Here is an 11,001-nt window from a genome sequence, read left to right on the forward strand (position 1 = left end):
TGCAACCCATAGATAACCCTAAGACAACTGCCTGCATTTTTTCCAAAGCCTTGGGTATCCAGCTTTTTCTCCTATGCCAAACATACTCAATTTATGGCCAGCTTAATGCCTAGCATTGCCTGAGTGAGAACTGCCTATTGGATGCTTGAATTATTTCCAGCCTTCCTTGTTCATATAGTTGGATGAGAAAGAGGTCTACAAACCAGTAAGGATTTTGGAGGGTGATGAGGGATAACCAGCTTTTATAGATATTTTTGACACACATACATGATTATGCCATTTGGGCTGCATAATGTTCCCACATTTTACCAATGATTTGTTTTGAATCACACAATTAATCACATTTTTCAGGATCTGAGGGAATTGTGACATAATGTTACCTTGTTGGTACTATGAATGATTGCAGAGATCCTGCCCAACTCATGCAAATGGCCCATACAGTCTCTGAGAACCTGTGTCAATTCTGAATATATACTTAACAGGAAAATTCCATTCATTTACAACTGGATGTCCTGGCTTTGTGTCTTAGTTTTCTCTTGGTTTTCCTTCTTTAATCTCCTTTGTAAGCACATCATCCATCTCCTCTACCACCAGGGACACCCTCAACTCTTTTGTTGCTTAATTGCTCACATGGCTTGGATTAGATTGTAGTCAACAACTCTGTTCCTTCTGATGTCATGGAGGAACACCAAACCTTAGTATCTTCCCATACTTCCATGCCTTATGATCCCATGGCATTGTCATCTTACGTACTTATATAATGCAAGGACCCTTGGCCTTTTCTGCGTCACATCCACTGTACTCCAGCACTTTCCACTCTTTCCATGTGTCCTGGAGCTGAACTTTCAAGTGTTGTCTCTTTGTAATTAGAGTATGAGTTCCTTGAGAGAAAGAACTTTTTTTCAATTTTTTTCTAATTATATCTCCAGTGATTACCAAGTTCGTGGCACAGAGCAAACAGTAAGAGGCTGGTTTGTCTTTGTTTCGTTTTTTCATTTATTCATTCCTTCCTCCTAACTGTGGGCATACTCCACACCTCTGTCTCAGACCTTCTCTTTTTCTCTCTATGTTCTCTCTCTCAGCAATTTCATCAACTTTCATGGGTTTAATGATTATCTCTGGCTGATAACTCCTGGAGCTTAATATCCAGCCCTAGTTTCTTTGTTGAATTCTTGTCCTGTACAACCATCTACTGAGTATTTCTCTCTGGATATATTGTATCCTGTAAATATCTCAAACACAGTATGTTCAAAAGGGATCTCATTATCTTTTCCCATCATAGCCTCTTCCTAATTTTCTATTCTGTTGAGGTTACTCCTATCTTTCTAGTGACCCAGGTTGGCAAACAGAATAATCCCTGATTCTTCTGTCTCCCTCAGTCCCCATATCCTATCAGTTGCCAAATTTTGTCAATTCTACCTCCAGAACATCTTTTGGTTTTATCCCGCCCCCCCTTTCCCCTTACAGAACCACCACCTTAGTGAAGTCTTTCATTGCCTCTTCTCTGGACTATTGGCAATACTTTTAATTATTCTCCCTCTACCAACCACTCCCAAACTAGCATGCATATAGAATCACAAACTGCATCTTGAATCAGTACTTTCAAAAACTAAATTACTTACAATAAAAAATTTTAATGGAATTATTACCCAAATAATAATTTTTCTACAACTCTCTTTGTATATCCACAGCACGCATTTCATAAGATCTATAGCATTTACCTTAGGGCAGCTGGTTGACACTATGGATAGAGTGCCAGGCCTGGAGTCAGAAAGACTCATCTTCCTGAGATTAATCTGGCCTCAAGCACTTACTAGCTGTGTGACCCTGGGCAAGTCATTTAACCCTGTTTGCCTTAGTTTCCTCATCCATAAAATGAGCTGGAGAAGGAAATGGCAAAGTGCTCCAATATCTCTGACAAGAAAACCCCAAATGAAGTCACAAACAGTTGGATGTGACTGAAAATGACTGAACAACAACAACATAATCCTCACCTAATATTCCCCATCATAATGCTGATGGTTGATAAATCTATGAGGCATCTTCATTAACAAACATTCCTGAGGTAGCTAGGTGGTACAGTAGGTAGAGTTCCAGCCTTGGAGTCAGGAGGACCTGAGTTCAAATCTGACCTCAGACACTTGACACTTACTAGCTGTGTGACCCTGGGCAAGTCACTTAACCCCAATTGCCTCACCAAAAAGCAGAAAAAAAAACATTCTTTAAACACTTACTATGTTCTATGCACTGTGTTAAAGACTAGGGATTAAAAGAAAAAAGATATGGTCCTTGCTATGAAGTGACAGTTAAAAATTACTCATACTGAAATATCAATAGTCTCCATAGGGTGGATGTTTCACACAGGCTAATGATTAATTGCCACTACTTACCTGGGGAGGTTCTGCAGGTCAGGAACCAGATCTGATTTACCAAAGGGGATCTTCCCCTGCTTACTCCTATAGGAAATGGGCCAACTGGGTGATAGACCAATTCCTGATCTGGGAAGTATCGTGCCACCCTCCAGATACATACTGTTTCTCATTAAACCCTTCTTCAGCTGGCGTACCTGGAACCAAACCTCTATCCACCGCATCCACATGCTTATAGTAGGGGCAGTCAAGCTGCCTTTAGACCCTGGAGCCTGGTAGACTGGGAGGACTCTGAGAACCCTCCATAAACCATATGACCCAAAACTAGTATAAGTGTTCTACCCATAGTAACCCACCCAGCTGAAATCTTAGGGGAAATACCACTGGAGGAGAAATCATCTTGGAGTCATTTGCAATTCACAGCTGCAATTCATTAAATAAGAAAGCAAATGAAACAGCAAAGTTAATGTTTCCTTCTAGCCACCAGAAGGGAAACACTAAGCCAAAGTGTTGTTGTGAAAGTCTGTACTTTAGAATATCAGACTGTTCTGTGTCGGATCTCGCTCAGCTTATTTCCCTTGGAAACAGAGTTGCTGCTTGAATTTTGATCCCTAAACTCCGTCTTGAGTTGCTTGCCTCTCTCTAAACAGAACCGTACCTTCTTGCATCCAGCTCCTTATTTTTGTTGCTTCTGTAAGCTTACTTCTCAGCAGCCTTTGTTTCATAGTAGAACTGCTCCTGTCTGTTTGTCCCCTTGATATGATACTTCATTCTGCAGATGAATTCCAATGTTTTCTGGTCTCACTCTCACTCATTTGTCATTTGCTCCAAGTTGGCACTAAGGATATCATTCCTTAATTGGCAGCTTGGGGCCCTGCATTGTCCTAGGTCCAACTTGCAATGTGGACACCAGTAGGGGCCCATGGCATTTCCCTGCCCTTGCCCTGCCTGAACAGCCAGCAGAGGATACAAGAAGCAGAGTGAGAAGTCATTTTGACTAAACTGAAGGCAGGCCCCCTGTCAAGTCAACAAACATTTTTTAAGCCCCTACTGTGTGCAGTCTAAGGCACTGTGCTAGGTATTTGGAGACTTAAACACCATTCACCTGAGACTTGGTAAGTTAAAACCATTTTGAAATAAATAGTAGCCATCTGTACCTCACAGCTGCCTGAACCTTGGGTGCACAGCTGGCTGTTCAGCCAGATGTTATCACAGGATGTCTCACTGATCTCTACTTTATCAAGAGGCACCTTCCTGGACACAGGGAGGGGAAATACAGCTGAATAAGAAATGATGAGATTAGTAGAAATAACAGCTCTATCCCATGTACAGTAGAGTGAGCTGATGAAATTCATATTTCTATTTAGAGTACTCTAACTACTGACATGGAGAGAATGTCATAATTCTAACTACTTATGAAATGTGCACGTATCGTCCGTATGCTTCACGATTCATCACATGCAAGGAGATTGTTCCCTGAAGACCAGGCTCTTGTCCGAAGTAAAACTGTGAACTAATTTCCATTTATCCTTTTTGTCACAGGAAGGCAACCATACTCATGGGGGCGACAGTTCCTTTGTAAATGAATAAAATGCCCATTCTGAGGAGGATGCACATTTTAAAAACCTCTAAGCCGTGGCAAGCCTCTGGGCATCTCCTCTGCCCTAAATTGTCTTGTTTACCCTTTCTTCTGCTTCCCATTTTCTACCAAACAGAATAAATCCATAAAGAATGTGGCTGTTTCCTATTGCTGATCTTCTGGGAAGAAGAGACTGCAGCTCTCTCTCATGTAGCTATATTGGATCTTTGGGCCCTAATGGGAGATGAAATGTATTTTTCTGTCAGTAAAAGTCATCCAGAATGACTTGAAGACTCAGAGGGAACAGAGCTACGTGGCAGGAAGATGACATTTTTATACAGTCACTTTCGGACAACCTCAACCAAGCTTTTCAGAAAGGGGGTGGAAACACTCCCCCAAACTCCAGAGACCATTCATGAGTTAGAGGATCCACACTTATTAGAATACACAGCATGTCATCTTTGTTCTGCCTACACTATACAGCCATAAACCTTTTCCTTCCTCTGCACAAATCCATCTCAGGAGCCCTCTCAGAGTTGTCAATACAGTCATTACCAATTATGTCATGCCGAGGGAAGTGAAGATTAATAAGTCTGAGGTGAAACATCACCATGACTTATAATCTTGCATGTAACTGTCTGTAACGAGCATTGGGAACCTGTCATTAAAAGACATTAACTGGAGAAAGTTAGAGCTCCTTATCGATCACCAAACATGTATAGTTTATTGTTGAGGGATGCTTTAATTTATATTCGAAGTCAAGCTGTAGGTGAACATAATTTGGATATGGAGGGCTGCATGCTGAAACCATCTGGTCCTACAATACGACAATGACTGATAAGCATCTTCTCGGAACACTGTAGTAGTATTTCCCAGCTGTAGCAGACAGGATACGGATCTGGCGCAGGCAGTGTGCGTCATGATTTGAATATACCACTTCGTACTAATCAGAGAGATCTATCGTTTTGTGATTATTTTCTCCAGCAACAGGATATTATCTGATTGTCTAGGTGCTCAGAAGCAAATGTTTTTATTTTATGTTTCCACTTTCAACCACACTACTACAATGCCCTTTTTTTCCTTCTTAATGATTCAGCTCTTTAAGTAGAGCACATAGTTAACTAAGTTACTCATCCTCATTCCCATTGCTGTCTTTGGATAACTGCTTATAGACAGTTACAGAGGGTGAGAATGACTGTATGGTTTTATTACTGTGAATGTTGGATATAAGAGGGCATTGGTTCAGGGAATTAGACTGAAAGCAATGAATATCAAACATACTCACAGCAACCCTGGGATATTGGTAGCAAAGCTAGTGTTAGCTCAGTTTTACAGATGCAGTCATTCAACAAACTTGTTATAAGCACCTACTATGCACAAGTCACTGTGCTGTGTGAGTCACAGTAAATGCTGTGTCCTTTCCCCACAATAATTCTGTGAGGTAGATAGTGCATATATTATCTTAAGTATTTTACAAATGAGGAAACTGAATCTGAGAGATGGAGTAGCTTAAGATCACAGAGTTTAGATCTAAAAGGTACCTTAGAGAAAATGTAAGCTAATCCTTTCATTTTATGGATGAGGAAATTTAGCCAAAGAGAAAGTCTCTTTGTCAAAGCTGCTTCCGTAGCTTACGCAAAGCTTACATAGCAAGTACAAGGTCAGGATTTAACTCCAAATCGAGTGTTTTTCCCACTACATTGCACTGAATCTCCAACATCAGGCTTAACGAGATACATTAGAATTTTAAAAATTACATTTGAGGGGAAATTTTTAGCCAATCTTAAATGCCCAGGATGATATAACTAGTAGTATCAGAGTCAGGATTTGAACCCAGAACTCCTTACTACAAATCTAGGACACTTCCTACTATATCAGAATGCTTCTCAGCTAGATTCCCAATAAAACACAACAGGGCCATCTTTCAAAGGTTTTCTACTAGATGACCAATGTAGAGTCTAGGTAGCAAGGAATAAAATGGATTATAATCAATCAATGGGTAGTTGAGTGAGCACATTAGAAGCATATATGTGTGTATACATACATACATATGTGTGTATGTTTATGTATACACACATACACATCATGTGTTAATCTGATATATGTATACATACATATGTATGTGTGTACATATACACACATCAGGTTAAAATGTGAAGTAGCATAAAAATTGAATGATGAAAATGACAATTTGTTGAAGGTAAAAGATGAGTCTGTGAGTACAGGGTAGAAAATGTCTAGCAGAAGGATTAAAAAAGGAAGTCAGCTTCACCTGGTTGGCAGAGAGCTCTTAAGCAGAAGGGAATGTGATGGAGAATGTCAATGAGGAACAGCATGTCTCCTGTATTTATGCAACTGTAGAAAAACACACTTGTTCATTTTGACATCAGGCAGCTGAGGTGCATGGAGGACATCAGTTGAATTTAAGAGAATCCAAATTTATCTTCCCAATGGCCATCCTAGCATATATAAAGCAGAAAAGGGATTTGCTGTCAATGAATGGGATTGTGCAACTCAGCTCTGCTGAAGATAGGTAAAGATGGGAGACCCAGTGAATGTGTTCCTTAAATACCTTTGAGAAGACTGGGGTTGTGTCTATTTCCAGAGGTTGCTTTGCTGAGGGTATTGGGAAGCTGGCATCAATGCCTCTCCCCTGCCCCAGAACTTCACCCTTTACAGCCATTGTTGTGTACCTTTTGACTAAGTTCTCCAACCATTATGAAAACAAATAGGATAGATTACTAGGAGGTATATGACTAGGTACACTGCAGTAAGGCAAAGAGAAATTAAAATAATGTTTGTTTTTTAACAGGGCTTAAAATCTCAAAGATGAATATCTAACAAAAAGCATTCAAGCTAAAGAACAATGGGTTAGCAAGGAAGCTTTGATAAATTTTCATTCTGGGAAAATATAAAGAATAAAGAGATAAATCATCAAGTAGAAACCCAAGACCTTCTGCTTATGCATTGCTAATAGCTAAAGAGGAAGAGGTAAAAAAAAAAATTTTAAATAACATACTTGATAAACAGAATGCTGATGCCTTTGATCCAGAGACAGATTGTGGGTAAGGGGAATTGGTCTCCTGTACACAAATATGTGTGCGTGCGTGTGTGCATGTATAGGTAGGTATATATGTATATGTGTATATATATATATATATATATATATATATTTATATACATACATATATACATGCATATACAAGTATATGTGTGTATGTATGTATACATACATACATACACACATACATATGTGTATATGTGTGTATATAGTTGTTGTCATTGTTATTGTTGTTTACTGGTTGAAATTACATCATGCAGGGCATACTCTCTTTCAAAGTCTGTCAGTTCCAAGGTTTATGTGGATTTCAGTCTATTTCTGTGCTACTTCCCAGTGAATTGCTTATAGTGCTCAGGAATTCCACACACCCTACTCCCAAATGCATCTGAGCCTTTGAGAGTAACCTTGATCTATCAGGCCACTGAGAATTCCCTGTTTGTCAGGAGCTGAGGTCCCTGGAGGCGTAGCTAAATTTTCCACACAAGCATCCTTAGCATGTTCAACCACCAATGAACCTGGCACCCACTGAGCTATGAAATGCAAAGGGACAATATGCTTTCTTATGAGCCTATAGCCCCTTAGGAAAGCAATGAACTTTTTTTTCTCTTTTTGTAATAATCCACAGCCTGTGGATCTCTATTATCTAAGGGAAACTATAATAGAAGGGAAGAAAAGATATACCAACATGGTCCCATCAAACAAGCTATGGGCCATCATTTCTTGTGATTAGATTAGAGAAATCCCAGGGTATTTCAGGGTGATTCATAGAAAAACATATTCCTAGTTACCTGGGGAGAAGTTTCTCAGGTTACAACTCCCAGATTCCAGACTCAGTGCCTTGATTAATGGTGCATACTGCTTGGTATTAAACAGCATAAAGCCAGAATTTAACAAGATATGGTATTGGAAGGAATTTTACATTGCAGCAGACCAGAACAGGGAAGTATGTTTGCTTGATAGGAAACATACCTCGTCTGAATCTGAATCCCCACCTAATCCTTTTTCTCATGACTAGATATTCATATTCGTACAAGTTCATTCGTTTCTTCTGTCTACTCTCTCTTAACTGAAAAATTATTCTAATTGGATAACAAATCCACTAATCTATGAGCAAAGGACACATTTTAGAAACAAGGCATTTAGGGCTCAGGTGAAATAGTTTTGGTGCTTTGAGGTTTCCTCACTGCTGGTGTTTTTTTTCCTCACTCCAATGTGTTTTTGGATTGAAACTGCAATTGTCATGTTGTAGGGAATTCTTAGTGAGTAAATAACCTCTACTGACACATTTCTCATCTACATTTGAATTAGTTCTGCACACAGTAAGCAATTAATAAATATTCATTGAATTGAATTGAATCTGAGCAAGGTCTAGAAAGATTATTAGTGAAACCACAAAATGTAGAGAATAAAATATACCTTTAATTAACAATTTATTTATAAAATTACAGAAAGTCAGAGATCATTCCATCTTATTCCTTCATTATAAAGCTTGGGAAACTGAGGTTCTAGGATGAAAAAAATAGCTTGCACAAAGTCACACAGCTGGTGAACATAAGATTTGAGATTTGAACCAAGGTCTTCTGACTTTATGCATGCGTAAGTGCTCTTTTTAACGGATCTCAATGTTGAGCAGTGTGTGTGTGTGTGTGTGTGTGTGTGTGTGTGTAGTTTGTATGTGTGTATATAGTTTGTGTGTGTATGTAGCATGTGTGTGTGTATTTCATGAGATATTTCGATTCATTAAAAGCACTGCATTTTTTCCTGTATAATATCTAGCTGGCTCTTTTTATCTTTTTCTATTATGGACCCAATTATTTATCCATTTGCAGTATATGTTCTGATGGGCTAACTCAATGCACTATCTATCAGCTAGCTGTATTTGATTATCTGGACATTAGATAGTCTTAATTTACTTGTTTTTAATGTACATAGATTGTCAGGCCAGACTCTTTGGAGTGGTTGTAGATTTCATGAAAGAGGTTCTGTAGTATTCAAGGGTTTGTTGAAATGAGTACAAAGTTCTTACCTTATGAAAGCATTTGTAGTATCTTAGTATCAATAGGGAATCCCTCATACATTTGGAATCTTCCCAGGACATCCTCCATAAAAGTGCCAAACACATTGCCAGCATATGTCTCTCTCTTACACATATCCTTTGATATTGATCATCAGAGGACTTTTGAATAAAATTAAGCCTATGTTTGCATTTATTAAGGAATCTTGTATAATCTTAGCAAATGTATGAGAGCTAACTTGCTGGAAAAAGTCTTTAAGGATATATTTTGCTTTGCTGGGTGAATTCTTTTCACGGAGTGTTGATTGTTTCATAAAATAATAAACACTATGAGGTCTTGAATTCTTTGCATCTTTTTGTGAAAATCTGCTCCTACCTTTCTCATACTTTCATCAAAAATACCTTCACTAAAGCTATAGTCATTCATCCTTAAAAGACTTTAGAGACTATAGAGAAGACATATAGCTTTGTAATTATATATGTTCCCATGATCAATTGTTTTAGGTGGAATTATGATCTGTGATCTTCAGTTAGGTCAATATCTTCTCCCTCTTTCAGTCTTCTTGAAAACCAGTCTCTCTATAGTTTTGAAACTGTGTTGTTTCCAGCATAGATTCCCACTCAATATTCAGTCTGATTTACCTATAATTCTTGTCTTTTTTTTAATGTGCCATCTCTACTTATTTCTATTGCATATCAGGAACTGAGATGTTAGAACCAGATGGGATATTCTTATCATTTATGACAAAGAAAATACTTCATTCATGCCTCCCTCCATGCAGTGAGGGACAAGAGCTGACAGTGAATCTTCAATGTTACATGCCCTGATAGATGTAATCCCTATGTCAACTGTTTTTTCTTGCCTTTTTTTTTTAATTTGTGTTATTGTTGCTATAAGAACATGTTCTCTGGAGTTGGACCTATGCTGGGAAATAATTGTAGTATGAAACCCAAAAGGCGTAAATAAAACCTTTTTTAAAAGGAAAATAGTTTGTTAACAAAACATTGACATGTCTGTTTGTAAAATTTCAGTTTGATGTCTTTTCTCATCTCATTTTCATCTAGAAGACCCAAGTTAAGCCAGCTAATCATTCAATTTAAAACTAGAAGGAACAATAAAGATTACTTAATCCAACTGTCTCATTTTACAGATAAAGAAACTAAGCCTCAAAGAGATAAAGTGATTTGACCAAGGTCAGATATAGTAAATATTAGAGCTTATACTTGAACCTAGGTCTCTTCAATACATGGCTAATATTTTTTTTGCACTAGCATACTGATTCTAATGATTCTGTTATCTTTTAATAAATCTGGGGGGAACCCAAACAATGTCATAACAACTGCATAACCATGCAAAGTCCCACTTACAAGAATAACCTCTCTCTGTTAGTATATTCTGTTATAGCCTGAGGAGGATAGCCAGTCAGATCACCAGCACTAGAGACATTCCTAACACTGACATTTCTATAGTACTTCAAAGTTTTCAAAACTTTACATATATAATCACATTTGAGCAGCCTATAATCCCATAGAAGGATACTTATTTTGTTACCCATTCTAGAGAGAGAAAAACAAACTCCAACAGGTTAAGTGACTAATCTATGGCAAAACTGTTAAAAGTGTCAATAGAAGCAAATAAATCCTGGTCTTCTTGATACCAAGTCCAGCACTCCATATAGTATATGTCATGTTATTCTCTAGGGTACCATCAGTACATGATTCCAGCTTGGCCTCCCAACAAATTTTTTCTCCCCCTCTACACACTTGTCCCTATTTCTAACTTTCAGTATCTACACTGTAATAATCAGGCATCATAGCAGAAGCAAGAACCAAGACACACAGGATTTAATCCTGGATCTGACATGTGCTCACTGTTTTTCTTGGTCAAGTTATTTAACCTCTCTGAGTCTCAGTTTCCGAATTTTTAAAAGAGGGAAATATTATTTGTACAACCTATCTTACAAGACTATTGTAAGGA

The sequence above is a fragment of the Vombatus ursinus genome, unplaced genomic scaffold (assembly GCF_900497805.2).
Source record: "Vombatus ursinus unplaced genomic scaffold, bare-nosed wombat genome assembly UNPS02014778.1, whole genome shotgun sequence".
NCBI lineage: Eukaryota > Metazoa > Chordata > Mammalia > Diprotodontia > Vombatidae > Vombatus > Vombatus ursinus.